This window comes from Macaca mulatta, chromosome 14, assembly GCF_049350105.2.
Source record: "Macaca mulatta isolate MMU2019108-1 chromosome 14, T2T-MMU8v2.0, whole genome shotgun sequence".
In the NCBI taxonomy this organism is placed as follows: domain Eukaryota; kingdom Metazoa; phylum Chordata; class Mammalia; order Primates; family Cercopithecidae; genus Macaca; species Macaca mulatta.
In genome coordinates this window covers 71,870,220-71,883,588 of record NC_133419.1, presented here as the reverse complement: position 1 = coordinate 71,883,588, position 13,369 = coordinate 71,870,220, and the positions used below count along the sequence as shown (strand labels likewise).

Here is a 13,369-nt window from a genome sequence, read left to right as displayed (position 1 = left end):
CCTTAAGTATCTTAAGATGCAGGGTGGTGGTCTCTATCCTACTTATATTTAATTAATTAGTCTGCCCCTGTAAAACTGGATTGATCAGAGAATGACTGGACTTCACTAATTTTAACTTAGCATCCCCAAATGTGGCTGCCATGATGGATTTGATATCTTTGCTAGAGCAGGCTATGCTATGATATTTGGCCATCGATTTGGCAAACACATTTTCTGTTTCAGTCAGAAAAAATGATTAAAAACTATTTGTAATCATAGGGAACATATCAGTATTCCTTTATAGTTTTGCCCAGGGATATGTAAACACTTCTACTCTTCTACTGTTTGTCATAATATAGTCAGAAGATACCTGGACCATCCGGCCATAGAACATCACCATGCTATATTACATTGACAACATCATGCTAACCAGACAGCATTAGCACACCGGAGGCCTTGGTAAGATGTGTGTGCTCCACAGTGGGTACTGTTACATTCTTTGCCAAACTGGATATACTTGGTTTTAAAATATGTCCACAAATTCTTTGATACTCCTTCCATCAAGGGGTGGAGTCTAATTGTGCTCCCCTTGAGCTGGACCTCACTTTCTATTCTAACAAATATAATAAAGTGAAAATGATAGGGTACAACTTCAGAAATCAGGTCATAAAAGGCACTACAGTTTCCTTATTGCTTTCTCCCTGTCTCTTGGATTATTCACTCTGGGGAAGTCCATGAAAATATTGTGAGGACACTCAAGAAGCCTATGGAAAAGGCCATGTGGAGAACTGGTGTTTCCTTACAACAATCAGTATGGACTTGCCGGGAATGTGAGTGAGCCACCATGAAAGCAAATTCTCCAGCCCGAGTCAAGCCATCAAATGGCTATTGCCCTTTTAAAACCTGAGACCAGAGCCACAGCCACTCAATTAAGCCACTTCCTTGATTCCTAACCCTCAGAAACTGTATGAAATAATGTTTATTGTTTTAAGCAACTAAATTTTGGGGGTAATTTGTTATGCAATGATAGATACTAATATACATTCCTACAAGCAAAGTATGAGAATTCTAGTTGTCTGACCTCCTTTTCAATGTCTAGTATTTCCCTATCTTTTTTATTTCAGCCATTCTGGTGAGTGCTAACACTGCTGTTATCATACTGTGGATTAATTTGTTTCTCCCCAGTGACTAATGTATAGAGCATCTTTTGATATACATGTGAATATCTATATGGACATATAGATATGTATATGTGTATTTAATATCTGAATTTATTATTTTGTGAAGTATTTGTTCAAGCTTTTTTGCCCAATTTTCCTTTGGGTTATCTTTTTCTTACTGATTTTTAGGGGTTCTTTATGTATGCTGGATATAAGTCCTTTGTCTTATATGTGTATTGTGAATATCTTTTCTCGGTTTATCAACCTTTTCCTTCAAGTGTCCTTAGCCCTTTTTGTGCCCTGTAAGAAATCTGGCTTCCTGGGATCCCATCTGGAAGGTGCTTAGTATTCTATCAGCTTCATGAAAGGAGGGAAAGTAAACCTGGCGAGGCACCTTTTCCATTCCCAGCTCAGTGGCTGGTGATTGGAAGACACTCTGTGACAGCGTTCAGTCCCTGGGCAGGAAAACCCTCCTTTAAGGATTCTTCTTTAACTGAGTCTGCTTCTTTCCTAAAGAAAAAAAAAAGAGTAATTAAAAAAAACACAACTCTTGCCTATTCCAAGTTCATAACGATTTCCCCATAATTTTTTATCTAAAAGCTTTATTGTTTCACCTTTCCCGTTAGATCTGCAATCCATCTGAAATTGATGTTTTTGTTTATGGTGTGAAGTAATGATTCTAGCTACATTTTTTTCCTTCTGTGAATAATCAATTGATCCACCACCATTTATTGAAAAGATCATTCTTGGGGTGGTCGCAGTGGCTCATGCCTGTAATCCCAGCACTATGGGAGGTTGAAGCAGGTGGATCACTTGAGGTCAGGAGTTTGAGACCAGTCTGGGCAACATGATGAAACTCTGTCTCTACTGAAAATACAAAAATCAGCCATGCATGGTGGTGCACGCCTGTAATCGCAGCTACTTGGGAGGCTGAGGCATGAGAATTGCTTGAAGCCGGGAGGCGGAGGTTGCAGTGGGCTGAGATTGCGCCACTGTACTCCAGCCCGGGTGACAGAGTGAGACCCCATCCCCGCCCCCCAAAAAAAGGTCATTCTTTCCTACCGTACCATAAGTGTTACCTTTCTCATAAGGCAGATATTTGTGGGTCTGTTTCCACACTCTCTATTCTATTTGTCATTTTTGTATCCTGTGCTAGTACCGCACTGTGCTAATTTTTATTGTGATTATTCTTGATATTTGGAAGTTTAAGTTTATCAACTTGTTCTTCAGGACTGCTTGGCTGTCCTTGGTCCTTTGTATTTCTATATGAATTTTAGAATCGGTTTGTTAACTTCTGCTAAGAAAAACCCCTGTTGGGATTTTGATTGGCTTTGCATTGAATCTATAGATTAGGAGAACTGACAAACTATATGTAGTCTTTCACCTCATGAACATGATATGTTCTTTCATTTATTTAGTTTATTTATTTTTAAAATTAGAGTCAAGGTCTCACTATGTTGTCCAGGCTGGTCTTGAACTTCTGGGCTCAAGTGATTTTCCCACCACATTCTCCCAAAGTACTAGGATTACAGTCTTGAGCCACCATGCCTGGCCTATTTAGATCTTTAAAATTATTTTTTTTCTGTAAGTCTGTAGGTTTTCTTGTAGTGGTCTTATATATCTTTGCAATTTTTGTTTGTTTGTTTGTTTTTTGGATGGAGTCTCGCTCTGTCACCCAGGCTGGAGTACAGTGGCGCAATCTTGGCTCACTGCAAGCTCTGCCTCCTGGGTTCACACCATTCTCCTGCCTCAGCCTCCTGAATAACTGGGACTACAGGTGCCCGCCACCACGCCTGGCTAATTTTTTGTATTTTTAGTAGAGACGGGGTTTCGCCGTGTTAGCCAGGATGGTCTCGATCTCCTGACCTCGTGATCTGCCCTCCTCAGCCTCCCAAAGTGCTGGGATTACAGGAGTGAGCCATTGCACCTGGCTTTATGTATCTTTTATTAGTTTTTTTCCTCCTAAGTATTTGATATATTTTTGATGCAATAGTCAATTGTATTACTATATTTTAAAGGTCTTATTTTTATAAAATAAACAATTTCAATGAAGCCTCATAGTACTCAGCACTTCCAGCTTTAATTTCTTTGCTGTAATAGCTTGCTTATGAATAATTCAGGAAAGAATTTCATGTGTAGTTCTATTTCTTTAATCTTACCCATAATCCTTTTAAAATTCTAGTTGAAGCAGCTGTTTTATCGTGGTTACACTTAAGTATTTTTAAAATAAAACTTTATTTTCTATTATTTAAAAAATAAATCTTATTTCAACTAAGGAAGTCTTATGCTATAGAGGATATTTCTTCTCTTGTACATTTTTCCTTTAGTGTCCCTTGAAAGACAGTTCCTTTTTTATTGCAGTATTTAACAGAATGTAGCAGATACCCTTAACTGGCACATGAAGGAAAACTTGTATCTTACTTTTTAGAAAATATCTCATGCTCCATAATTTATAACAATATTTGTTATTCAAAACTTAAACAATATTTAATATATGTTTTCTAACAGTATTTTGCTGACAAAGGAATGCAGTTTAAAAAATATTGCTTTCCGCCGGGCGTGGTGGCTCAAGCCTGTAATCCCAGCACTTTGGGAGGCCGAGACGGGCGGATCACGAGGTCAGGAGATCGAGATCATCCTAGCTAACACGGTGAAACCCCGTCTCTACTAAAAAAAAAATACAAAAAACTAGCCGGGAGTGGTGGCGGGCGCCTCTAGTCCCAGCTACTCCGGAGGCTGAGGCAGGAGAATGGCGTAAACCCGGGAGGCGGAGCTTGCAGTGAGCTGAGATCCGGCCACTGCACTCCAGCCCGGGCGACAGAGCGAGACTCCGTCTCAAAAAAACCAAAAAACAAACAAAAAACCCCACAAAAATATTGCTTTCCAGCCGGGTGCGGTGGCTCACGCCTGTAATCCCAGCACTTTGGGAGGCCGAGACAGGTGGATCATGAGGTCAAGAGATCGAAACCATCCTGGCCAACATGGTAAAACCTGTCTTTACTAAAAGTATAAAAATTAGCTGGGCATGGTGGCGCGTGCCTGTAGTCCCAGCTACTCGGGAGGCTGAGGCAGGAGAATTGCTTAAACCTGGGAGGCAGAGGTTGCAATGAGCCAAGATTGCACCACTGCACTCCAGCCTGGCGACAGAGTGAGACTCCATCTCAAAACAAACAAACAAACAAAACAAACAAAATATTGCTTTCTTTGTACTATTTAATCCACTTAATACTGCAATAAGAAAGAATAAATGTTTTACCAATAATATGTGCGTTTTGTTTTTCATTATTAAGCAGGACATGTATAAAGAGACTTCTTAGCACTGGATTGAGTGTCTTTGGACTTTAAACACTACAGAAAAATTATAAAAGTTAGCTTCAGATATAATTTTTAGATTTTTAAAATCATGATAGCTTTATTTTATCATTACTTAATGTAATGGTCAACAAATTATGCCTGCTTGCATAAATAAAGTTTTATTGGAACACAGCCATATTCATTTGATTAATGTAATCAATAACAATGTAATGTATTTGTCTGTGGCTACTTTTATACTACAGTGGTAGAGTTAATTAGTTATAATAGAGGCTGTAAAATATTAACTATCTGGCCCTTTACAGAAAATGTTTTGCTGACGTCTGACTTAATATATCAAGGCCCAGTATGGATTTAGTTTATTGTTAATAATAAATTTAAATCCATACAGTATTCTAAGTATCTTTTGATAATTTTGAATTTTTCTGCCAACTTATTGTTTGAACCAATTAGATTGTTTTCACCCTGTAATATAGCTCACAGAGAGCTCATATTAGGTGTAGAAGGGTCAGCTTTGTTATTTAGTATTTATTTTTGTTTGTAATTTTAATATTATCTTTAACCTGTGGGGGTTGTTTTTCATATTCATTTACTTATTCGCAAACATCCTTTAAGATCGTTTATGTGGTAAAGTTAGATTTAGTTGAGAAAAAATATAAACCACAGTTTATAAGTACCCTGAAAGCAAATGAATGACTGCAGACACTGATGTTCTTCCTTGCACACTGTGGAGCTCCCATCTCTGTTCTCAGGATAACTCATATGTAGTAAGCGATACTAAAATACATTACATACAGACTCAGAGAGGACACCATTGTTAGTCTGTACAGTTAACATTGGTAAAGGATAATTCTTATATTTTAAGATTAAAAACAATTATAAAGTAAGAGTTTTAATTTTTCTTTCTGTACTTCATTGGAAAGTCTTATGCATTCCACTTTGGAGACCACTGTCTTAATACATACTGTTTGTGTAAATTCTTTCCAAACTCTGAATGTAGGCATAATCCCTGAATATAAATAAAAGGTTGTAGTATCATAATAATTGAGCTTTAAGTCCAGCAAATACTTTATGTGGATGGTACTGCCAGCAGCTGCAATTAGAGAATCTGTGGGCTAAGCAAAGCCTTACTCAGATGCTTTATCTGTTTTTGTCCTGTGTGGACAGTCATCTCTCTTCCAATAAAATTTTGTATCTGCAGCTAATTAAATCAAGAATTTAACCTTAGGTGGAGGATAAAGGACTGTGTCTTCCTGCCAATATGTAACCCACCAGAACCACTCCAGTGAGGAAGGCTACCACCTTAGAGGCCTCAATGGGTAGAGATTTACTTTCGGGAGTTGACAGATGCTTAAATATGGAGTCATACAGTCTGGGCTCAAATTCTGCACTCCTCTTGTTATAAGCTGTGCATTCCGAGGCAAGTTCATTTAACCACTTTGTGTCTCAGTTTCCTCTTATGTTAAATAGGGAGAAGGCATCTAACTTTTAAGGATGTTATGAAAAATTAGTTAATCCATATTAAGTGCTTGGCATACTATCTAGCACATATGAAGAGCTCAGTGAATGTTTATTTTTAGTTAACTTTCTGGCAGTTCAGATTTGGTCAGTTCACAGTTCACTGAGAACATTTATCTTTGAGCAGACTCAATATTAACCTTTATTTATCTTTGAGCAGACTCATGTTAAGTTCTTGAGGCGGATGTGGTAAAACTACAATGCCAATTTTTAAGTCTACCTCAGGAAGTAGAACTGTCAAGTATACTGGACGTCCTGTGTTGTTAATGACCTGTACATTTTCTACCTCTGGATGGCACCATGGAACACAAACATCCTAATCATGAAGGTTATGTTGAACAAAGGGTCTGAATTGGGACATTTATTAGATGAATCCAGTGTTTTGTGTATAATGCCAAAGCGGCTAAAGTGAATATTTATTACCCTTTCCTGTGTTTAAGGAATTTCTTTACCTAAAATGCCAGCTATTTACTTGTAACCTTTTTCGCAGTTTGCCCTAGGCTCTTTTGGTCTTAGCCGCTCACCATGGACTTTGACTCTGAAGAGCTTGTGATGCAAAAAAGCAGGGTGCAGTGATGGTGGTGCAGGTAGCAAATTGAGTTCCTGGGGCAGCAGTGCCAGTTATATTACAGTGGCTAGCGATAGTGGAGGTCGGCAGTGGAAGCAGAGGTGTCCTGATCAGACTAGTTCTGCTACCTGGTTTTAGGCATTGTTCTTGGCATCGATCCCTGGTTTTTCATTTCTCCTTGTAAGTCTGAGTTACTCTTTTGATAAGTTCTTTTTCTCCTCAAACTAGCCAGAATCACTTGGGTTGCTAAATTTGCAATCTAAGTTGTTCTTGCAACTAAGAACCCTGCTGATACCGCAGCTACAATAGCCTGACGCATTTGTCTTGCAATACAGATAGAAAGGTCATGGGAAAGCAAATGAAGTATTTAAACTTTGTTGGCTTCTTCTCCCCTTAAGGGTATTAAGATCACCCTATTCCCAGGGCCTAGATTTGTGCCTATCATATAGTAAGTGCTTAGTAAACCTTTGTGGAATGAATGAATGATGGGTACTGCCAATATATATCTATTACTCTGCTTTTTCTCAGCTTTCATGGTTGACTGATCTCCTTAAGGAAGCACATATTTTTTCTTTAGATATGTTAATACAGATGTAATCCTGCGTAACAGTCCAATTTTTTTTTTTTTTTTTTGAGACGGAGTCTCACTTTGTCACCCAGACTGGAGTGCAGTGGTACGATCTTGGCTCACTGCAACCTCTGCCACCCAGGTTCACGTGATTCTCCTACCTCAGCCTCCTGGGTAGCTGGGACTACAGGTGTGCGCCACCACACCCAGTTAATTTTTTTGCATTTTTAGTGGAGACGAAGTTTCACCGTGTTGGCCAGGCTGGTCTTGAACTCCTGACCTCAGGTGATCCACCCACCTTGGCCTCCCAAAGTGCTGGGATTACAGATGTGAGCCACAATGCTCGGCCGCTATTCTGTTTTTTAAACTCACTTGGTGTATCTTTATTCTGTGGATTTTGTAGTTTAGCCCGGGGATGTGTGTGTATGTGTGTGCATGCGCACATCTTATAGAGCCCCAGAGTGCTGACAGGAATCCCTTCCTGGTGTCACAAGGCAGTCTAACATCTTTCCTGGGATTCTGGAAGGCGTCTCTTGAGTCTTTCTCAAGGGGCTTGTTGATGGAGTAAAGAAAAGACCATACACCCACAGAAAATTTCATACATTCATACACAAATACAGAACTATATTTAAATCTCATATCTGCCACCTAATAACTTTATGATTCTTGTTAAATTTTCTTTTCTTTTCTTTTTTAAATTTTTCCTTGAGACAGACTCTCACTCACTCTGTAGCCCAGGCTGGAGTGCAGTGGCGCGATCTCGGCTCACTGCAGCCTCCGCCTACTGGGTTCAAGCAATTCTCCTGCCTCAGCCTCCCAAGTAGCTGGGATTACAGGTGCGTGCCACAATGCCCAGCTAATTTTTGTATTTTTAGTAAGGACCAGGTTTCACCGTGTTGGCCAGGCTGATCTCGAACTCTTGACTTCAAGTGATCTGCTCGCCTCAGCCTCCCAAAGTGCTGGGATTACAGGCATGCATTCGGCTGATGATTCTTGTTAAATTTTCTACAGACGGCCTGCTTTGGTTTTCCTATGATGGTGTGCTAAGATTGGGAAAGGCAGGAAACACAGGTCCTTTTTTTCTTCTTTCTTTTTTATGTTAAAGCAGGTGAACTTCTGCTCTAGATTTGTGTGTTAAGGAACTGTGTGGGAACTGGCAGTTAGCACCCTACATTCTGATTCCATGGAGTCATTTGCTTGCATTTACTGAGCCCCTTGCTGTATGCTATGAGATAATGGCATTCTGAGGCTGGAGGTGCCAGGATTTTGAGAGATTGGAATGGCTTGTTGCCAGTTTATTATTGCCTCTCTCCTGGTGGAATGGCTGAAGCTAGTGCCAAGGGTAGTACACCTGGGATCCCTGTCTTTTTGTCTCTAGAACACAGTGCTTTAGACTTGGACTTATAAATCAGAGCTGGGACTTTGAGATGAAGATTTGTGAGCAAGTTCATCAAGATATTGGGGTCATCTGGCCTAGTCTTCTTGAGTTTCACATGTAAAAACAAGCCTAGAGAACAGTAACTTGTTCAAGGTGGCACAGTCATGAGTAGCATGGGTCTCTGAAGATACTTCCCAAGCCAAATTCAAGTCCCTAAAAAGGCTAAGCCCCATCTGAGGCTTACTGTAACACAAAGCTAGAAGGGTTGAGGAGGGCAAGGGAAGGGTCAACACCTTACCTCTGATCACTTTACTTTACTTCTGCATTTTTTGTTCAGAGTGGACCCCGTTCTGCAATCGTTGGTCTGAAATTCAACCCAGTCCTAAATTGCATGTCTTGGGCCATAGGTTACCAAGTTTACAGACAACAGTTCTGTGCCTCTCTGGACACGTGACTGGTCTATTAATAGATCTGAAGTTCTGGGAGAGCCTCAGCTCTTCCCCCACCTTTCTACTTCCAGCAGCCTACTTGCTGGTAATTTCTTCAGTGCCCAGACAACTGGACGGAGAATGGAAACAGGGCAATCTGCCCATCCCCTTTTAGGAGGTAATGCAGGCCCAGGTGTATATGAGTAGCCTCTGGCCTCATGGGTGTCTGTGCTGCATCAGGTCAAGTGGAAATGCTTAGTATTAAGGAGGAAATAATTCCATTTTGCCCTGGATGGGATTGAATAAAAACCCAAACATGTATTTGACCTTCACTATATGTAAGGCACTGTACTAGGCACTTTGCATGTGTTTACCACAATCTTCCCTGAACCTTGTGAGACAGATATTCTCGTTTTACAGAGGAGATGTCTAAAACTCAGAAAGATTGACTTAGTAACCTAATGTTACACTGCTGGCAAGACTAAAATCCAGGCCTTCTGACTTTGTCCTTCAAAAATGAGTTTCCTTGGTTATAACTTTCTGTAGTAAAATTCGGCTAGGATAATTTGGCTATGCTGTCTTTGGGGACACTTGTATTATTGAATTATCTCATATAGCTCAGGAAAATGGGGGCAAACATGAAGGGAGGGGAATAAGGCCTATCAGGCTGTGGGCAACAAAGGGAACTCAGTGGGTGTAGCAGGATGGTACCTACTACAGGTCCATGTGACCTTAGTGAACCCAAGTCAGATAGGGGCTGGCCTGCAAGTTAATAAACCATATTTCTTAGCTTGGCATACAAGGCATTCAGAATTAGGGTTCCTGTTTCATCCCACTTTATCTCTTCTTACTTCCTATCATACCAACTATTCTTCATTCTATTGTTTGCCAGGTCTGCTGTCATATTCCATGCATGGGCATTTGTAGGCTCTCTTAAAGTTCTAGTAAAAGAGTAACTGTGGCTACCTTAGGGCCGAGCAGACAGTTTTGAATCTCCATTTACTCCAGAATCATTTTAGGCTGGAGCTCTGTTATTCATTCGTGTATTCAATCATTCTTTTAACGTATAGAACACTGCCTTTCTGCCAGGTACTGTACTAGGCCCTGGTAATCAGAATAATGAACAAGATAGATATGGTTCCTGCTCTCCTAGAGCTTACAGTGTAGTAGGGAGGGCAAAAATGAACAAAATAATCATAATGAAGTCTGATGAATGTCATGAAGTGCAAATAAGGGATGTGATGAGAGGGTACATGTATCAGAGGAACTTAATATTGTTTAGGGTGTTAGGAAAGACCTGACATTACCTGAGGAGGTGACATTTAAGTTGGACTTGAAAATCGAGAGAAAATAAGTAAGGGTTAAGAAAGGTAATGCTAGGCAGCTAGAAGAGTATGTAAAGGCTTAAAGGCCAGGTAATAAGGTTAAAGCCATGTCCATGTCAGTTCATTTATTCAGCAATCATTTACAACTGGTGGGTTATATCATGCAATGTGCTAGGTTCTAGGAACATAAAAAACAATAAGACAAGGTCCCTATCTGCCCTGGATAAACTCAGTAAGGAGTAGTGATGTCACTCCTTGGTAACCAGGGTGCTAAGGTCACCCTAGATCTTGGACTCAGTTTTTTGGGTCCCATGTGATAGGACTTAACACCTTTAGGAAAACTACCTGCCCTTGAGTGTTTGGTCCATCTGTCAAGCCGAGAGGACATGGACCTCTGATGAAAACTTGCAGCATTTGTTCTTATCCTTGGCTTCACACTTACCAGATCCATGATTAGTAAGGGATCTGCTATAGATTGAATGTTTGTGTCCCTCTACATTTCATACATTAAAATCATAACCCCTAATGTGATGGTATTAGGAGGTTGTGGGGTAAATGGACCTGAGAGCAATAACAAGCATTCCTTTAGAATGACCCGGTATGGCAGACACACCTGAATGTGTGTTCCAAGATAGGGAATCTGGGAGTGGCCAATCCAGAGATTTCGTTCCTTGTCTATAAGTAATATCTGAGCCCCAGTCTATCCCATGGAACACGGGCCATACAGGGGATTGAAGTCCTGGGTTTTGAGTTGAATGAAGGCTGCCAGGTGAGGTCGTTAAGAGGAAGGTGTTAAGTGAAAATGCTATGTAAATTGCATGCTATTTGCAAGTGGCTGCGATTTTCCTGCCCAGCCTGCTGCTCCTGGGCTGTGTGGTTTTCCTGTCCAGCCTGCTGCGACTGGACTGTATGTAAGGCAGATCTCTTGTTCAGCCTGCCACTACTGGACTATATCTGTACATAAGGCAGTTCTCTTGTCCAACCTGCCACCATTGGACTCTCTCCCCTGTATGTAAGCCCCTAATAAAATCCCATGTCTTGTTTGCTGGCTCTAGGTTTCTTCTTTGGCCACTTAAACCTGCTGCCTTCCCTATGGAAGTTAACAGAGGTTTGGTACAACAGACGTAGGGCCTTTGGTGGATGATTAGGTCATGAGGACAGAGCCCTCTTGAATGGGATTAGTACCCATGCACACGTATGTTCATTGCGGCACTATTCACAATAGCAAAGACTTGGAATCAACCCAAATGTCCATCAGTGACAGACTGGATTAAGAAAATGTGGCACATATACACCATGGAATACTATGCAGCCATAAAAAATGATGAGTTTGTGTCCTTTGTAGGGAATGGATGCAGCTGGAAACCATCATTCTTAGCAAACTATCACAAGAACAGAAAACCAAACACCGCATGTTCTCACTCATAGGTGGGAACTGAACAATGAGATCACTTGGACTCGGGAAGGGGGACATCACACACCGGGGCCGATCATGGGGAGGGGGGAGGGGGGAGGGATTGCATTGGGAGTTATACCTGATGTAAATGACGAGTTGTTGGGTGCTGACGAGTTGATGGGTGCAGCACAGCAACATGACACAGGTATACATATGTAACAAACCTGCACGTTATGCACATGTACCCTAGAACTTAAAGTATAATAATAATAATAATAATAATAAAGAAAAGAGACTCCAGAGATCTCTCTTGCCCCTTCTGCAGTGGGAGGACACAGAAAGGAGATGGCTATCTATGAACCAGTAAGCGGGCCCTCACCAGACACTGAATCTGCTGGCGCCTTGGTCTTGGACTTCCTAGCCTCTAGAATGATGAAAAATGAGTTTGTTGTTTAAGCTGCCCTGTCTATGGTATTTTTATTATAGCAGCTTGAATGGACTAAGACAGGCTCCTCTACAGAGTTGAGGTTAATGGGGTCCAGAGATTGGCTTTTGTCGCAGTAGAAAACATAGAAGGAGCTTTTTGGCTGAGGTGAAGTTACCTTTGTTTTCAGAGCTTTGTGTCCTTGGTGTCTCATATTTATTACAATTGATCGTGTGTTCTCAGACCCATCCATTGTCTTGAGTACACTTAAGGTGGTATTTTAACTCTGTTTTTCTGGGTTCTGATACTGCTTATAGACAGAAGTCTTAGTGGCTGGCTATCTTGGACTGTAAATTGCCTAAGTCCCGGGTGTGTTGTTCACATAGGCTGTGTTTTGAATGGGACCACGTTTCCCCAATTGTACAACAGTGCAACATCATGGCCCTGGTTAAAGGGAAGGGAAGTTAAGTTATTGAAACATGGACTGTGTGCCTCAGGCTGTGTGATTTGTATTCTTTACTTCATTTAATACTCCCTATGGTGCTCTGAAGTAAGTACTATTATTCTAATTTACAGATGAGGAGACTGAAGTTTAGTGAACTAAGTAAACTAGTAAGTAGTGGTTTGGGGTTAGAGTTTAGGTCCAACTCTAAAGTCCATGTTTCCCTCTCTCATCCAACTTCCCAACATAGTTACAGACTTCCGATCTTGCATGTCATCTTGTTTCCATGTCCTCTTTGGCGTTGTCTACCTTGACTTCACTTGCCTTGCCTCCCTGTGTCAGTAATCTAAGGATTCTCAACATGGCTGAGGCTCAGAATAATCCTGTTTGGCAGATAACCTAGAGTCTCTCTTTTTTTTTTTTTTCATCTACACTGTATTTGTGTGTCTAATGTGAGGCAACATTATAACTATAATTGGAGTCATTTTTAAAGAGTAAGTTAGCTCTAAATTTGTTGGGCTGCTTTTCTTAATCCAGTTCCCACAGCATTCTCAGGAAGACAGAAGATGGGGATGGCTCACTAGAAATGAGTTTGGATGAAAAAGGCATTGGGGCTTGGCTTGAGTGGTGGGAAGAGCTTCCCTCAGCCTTTCTAAATTACATGGCTACTGAAGTTGGTTGGGTCTTTGTAAGTTAATACTTAATGTCCCTTTATCAGGGACCTAAGGTTCTCTTTTCTCTCTTTCCCGTAGAAGCCTCATCATCTGGAGATTCTGGAGCTACTGACATTAGAGTGGGAGAGACTTTTTTCTTTCACAGAGTTGTCAGGGTTGTGTGTGGGGTGGGAGAGGGGTCTGTGCGTAAGGCAGAA

The 13,369-nt window shown here is 40.9% G+C and overlaps 1 protein-coding gene across 14 annotated transcripts in view; it reads left to right on the top strand.

Annotated features, from left to right (window-relative positions):
- Positions 1–13,369, top strand: part of STIM1 (stromal interaction molecule 1) — a 219,746-nt gene that overhangs the window by 63,479 nt on the left and 142,898 nt on the right.